Genomic DNA, 4190 nt, shown 5'->3' with positions numbered 1-4190 from the left:
ACACTTTTTGTCTCCTGGCACTCAAAACACATCCCTGCTGGGAAAAGGGGCAAACATTGTAAAAACTCAAAACTGTGATTTTTTTTTTCCTTTGCATTGAAAACATCCATTCTATAACAAAATGGCCAGGTCTCTCTCCTTAGAACTTAAACAAACAAGTGATAAGAAAGTAAACAGGAAAACTTCTATTCAGAGTTGCTGCCACAAATGCTTGCTTTGCTGAAGGCATACAGGCAATGCATGCTCATTCATTTGCACAACAACTGGAGAAAAATAGTAGAGAATTTTGATTTCTTGATTGTACCCTCTGTACAGAGACCATAAATTGCTGGTCAAAACTCGGTCACCATTTCAAAAATGTGGGTTGAAACACCCATTGAAATTTTAACCTGACTTAGAGGAAGGGGCAGAGACAAGGAGAGGGCAGAATAGCTCATTTTCTTAATCTAGAGGACACCATTAAAGTGACCTGCGTGGGGCTTAAATTGATGTCCTGTAAAAAGATTACGTTGGGATATTTGTGACGACCGATCCAGCAGAGTCGCAATTGTTTTAAAACCAAATCATTAAGTTTATTAATTTTGAAATAATACTGAAATTATTATAATTATTAATTTAAAAAGGGTAGAATTAATATTTTATTTTAATTTGTTCCCAGATGGAAGTCGAGTAAAGTCTTTCCTTTTTGTAAATAAATTAAAAAAAAAGAGCCGATGGCTGGCTACGTTTTCAGAAAACATAGTTAGATTAATTTATTGATGGTGGATTCAAGTTTTTTATTAGCTCCAGAAAATTCACCCACCTTTTGTCCATTTTTAAAAAAACTGGAAGGTTGGCATGTGTTTGACTTCACTCTCTGATGCAACATCCTGACAATATCCACAGGAATACCGTGCCGGAATACTTCTCAGAGAGGGAATGAAAGAAAGGTGTGACCATTTTGCAAGGCCCACATCACGTGGCCGAGAAGTCAACTACTATGAGTTTATCTCCTGCACTGTTCAAGGCTTCCTTAAAAGCATACTTGCTGTTCATCTGCTTCACCATTTTGGCAGCTGAGATCTGACAAGCAACTGTAAGAAACGACGGACGTGGATGCAAAGCGCTGTACGAGCCTGAAATTATTTTTAAGTAGATTAGCATGCATTAATATATGTGTCTGGGTTTTTATACTTCAAGGATTTTACAAAAAACAAGTGATTTCCCACACATTAACAAAATACTCTTACTGGAACACGATTCAATAAACACGTACAAGGCTCTTACCTATGCTGGGCACTCTTCTAGAGGCTGGGGTTTCAAAGATAAAAAAAAAAATTACAGAGTCCTAGCCCTCAAGAGAAACTGGCATGAAGGGTGTCAAAATAAGGTTTGGCACAGGGTCGTAAGAGAACATCTAGAGTGATATATGGCCCGGGATGTAGGCAAAGTGGTTGTCTACACATAAGAATTTTCTGGGGGTTAAGAGCTAACCCCTTAAGGATGTGTGATTCGAGATTGTCCAAGTGAAAGAGAAGTTCTTGGCAGAGAGAACGTTGTACAAAGATTCTAAGGGAGAGAGCACGGTGCTTTGAGGGACTGAGAAGAGTTCAATATGGCCGGAGGCTGGAGGTGAAGAGGGATTCAAGGACCAGGGCATACGCAGCCTCGTGTGCCAGGCTAAGAGCTTTTCTTGAAGGTGGTGAGGAAATATTGATTGATCTTAGGGATGATTAGATTTGCAATATCAGGTGATTTTTATTTTCTCTTCCTGAGGAAAGCTCTCAGGTAGTGAAAGAATGCAAATTCTTCATTATACTATTTAAATTAGATGATAAGATGAAGATTTTGCTGAAAACTCTGGTGGGAAAAGAAGATTGTTAGTTTTACTGAGTGGTTGAAGGTGAAAAATAATACCCCAGCTTCCAGGGCAGAGTGAGGTAGTGAGGCCTTGATATTACTGAGGCTGTACCAGATTGGCATAGAGTGGAACAAAGCAGTGGATATAGTGAAGGCATTTGTGAATCATTATTTTGCTGATTAATAAAATTGTGATTGATAGTGATTAAATCACAGGGCGAAATAGGCTTTTTATGCCTTTCTGGCCTTGAAAGTGAAAGTTGCCATGTCCCTACGCTAAAAAAAATACTGGTATTTTTGACTGTCTTAGTTAATGGACTGAATTAATGGGTTGTTTGCACTACTTATCCGGGCCTAAAAATGGAGGATTACATAAAACGCAAAACAGATCCCAAAAGACCAATTTATCATCTACACAGAGACATGATTAAAGACATGTTGATACACAGTATAACTATTGGCTAGTAGTTAACATAGGAAGGCAGCACTGTCTGCAGGCATGAGCGCCTGCCTGCCTGCCTTTTCTACCCCATTCTCTCTTTCTGCGCTCTCAGGTACAGATGTATCTAGACAAGGCACAAAAGGGAGTCAGTCTCTGTATCAGAACCAAAGATGGACCAGTTCTAAATAATATCTTTATGTCTGCTAGGTGACACACACCCCTATTTACCACATTGCTGTTGGCACCCAATAAAAGCAAGGCCCAGCACAAAGCAGTCCAGGCATAGCACTTCTTGGTTGGCTGGTTACCCAATTTTTAAAGAGGTATGTTAGAACTGAGGAGATAAAAAGACCACAAAAGGTGACAGAACTGAAGCACTCAGTGCCATAAGCACAGGAGCTGTTACATTAACGGCAGACCCAGGGCCCTTCTATTTTTCAGTGAGCAGTTGCTAAACCGATGCTGGTGGACTTAGCGAACGTCAGCTTTCCCTTCTTCCTTTCTGGAAGCAAATCCTTGCAAAAGTTTCATGGTGGGTCTTTCAAGGGCTACTGCACAGTAGCTTTCTTCTTTACTAGGCAGAATCTTTGGGAAAACAGGGCCACAACAATGCTGATCAGTTCCCTACATGAGGTGAATTTAAGCTCTCAAATGAAAACGGGCCGTGTCAAGTCTGCATGATGAGCCATGGGGGATTTATGGAAGAGCATTATGTTAGAGGTTGTGGAAATGTAAGAGTTAGAAAGTCTTAGGCCAATAGTTTCTTTCAAAGAGCATGCTTAATAAATTTGCAAATATTACCTTCTCGCACTTATGTCTAATGAGTTAAACCATATTATCTACCCTCTTAGCTTTCTCATAGAAGATTATCTGACATTTAGCATTCACCGGTTTTTCTGAAAAGGTTAATAGTTCACCCGCTGAAGTTGGAACTAAGCAGAATTGATCATTCCTAAAACTCTTAGTTGAAATGTGAGGGCTTTGTGTTGACAGCCTAGGGGTTGTAATGAGTCTCTAGTACATTCTTAAGACTTGTTTCTTTTGCTCTGTGAATGGAGAGAGTAAAATTATAGTCTCTAGGTGTTTTCCACGGTTCTTTCACATGCAGGCTTTCCGACACCAATTAAAGAGATTATGTCATCAAGTGAAAGGAAAGCTATAACGTGTATGTTAATGCTATGATTACTTGAGACAGGGTCACAGGACCCAATAGCATAGGAGCTGACCTTTGAAAAATTAACTTTGAGCTCAATTCCTAATTAACCTTTTTTAATACAAGAAAGTATAATTTCAGGCCATCGGCCTTCGAAAATACTCACTTTTCTTGTACAATGACTGTGTTACCAAAATCAATTAGTAATTGCCAAAAGATTTTTCCCTTCATAATGTTATCTTTGAGGATGATTTTTTAATTTCTACTTAAAATAGTCTGTTTTCTCAGTGAATAAAACTTCAGGAACACATTTAAACCCCACAAAAAAATTGGTGTTAAAATAAGTTCATGTCAATGCACAAAAATATCAAATAAGTATCGTACTTTGCCACCGCTTTCTCAACAGTGTGACATTACCAATCACGTGGACATATGGAAATAGATGTAAATTTTAAAAGGTTATGTTGAAGTCCAAAATGTTCATTGTTTTGAATTAATGTTCTCTCTAACTCTTAAAACTTTGCTCTGCTATACGATGTATATTCTATTCCAGAAATTGCTCTCTGATAAAAGTACATCAATTATATTACCTCTTATTTAATCAGGCCTGAAGTTAATAGCTGACGGACTTCACATTTCTTATAATCTCTGGTACCCTTTGTCTGAACCAAAAAGAGAAAGTTATCTTTAAGGGAGTGGGGCATAATGGTTGAAAGGTTTGGTCCTGATACTCATGATTTGCCTCTGGAGATGATA

At 38.5% G+C, this 4190-nt stretch overlaps 1 pseudogene; it reads right to left on the bottom strand.

The window, feature by feature from the left end:
• Positions 1 to 742: 742 nt before the first annotated feature.
• LOC120603365 (thioredoxin-like) lies at positions 743 to 1047 on the bottom strand (annotated as a pseudogene).
• Between the last annotated feature and the right edge of the window lie 3143 nt (positions 1048 to 4190).

The sequence above is a fragment of the Pteropus medius genome, unplaced genomic scaffold (assembly GCF_902729225.1).
Source record: "Pteropus medius unplaced genomic scaffold, Ma_sr-lr_union100, whole genome shotgun sequence".
Classification (NCBI taxonomy): Eukaryota; Metazoa; Chordata; class Mammalia; order Chiroptera; family Pteropodidae; genus Pteropus; species Pteropus medius.
The sequence above is the reverse complement of the archived record's forward strand: the minus strand, read 5'-3'. Positions and strand labels throughout refer to the sequence as shown.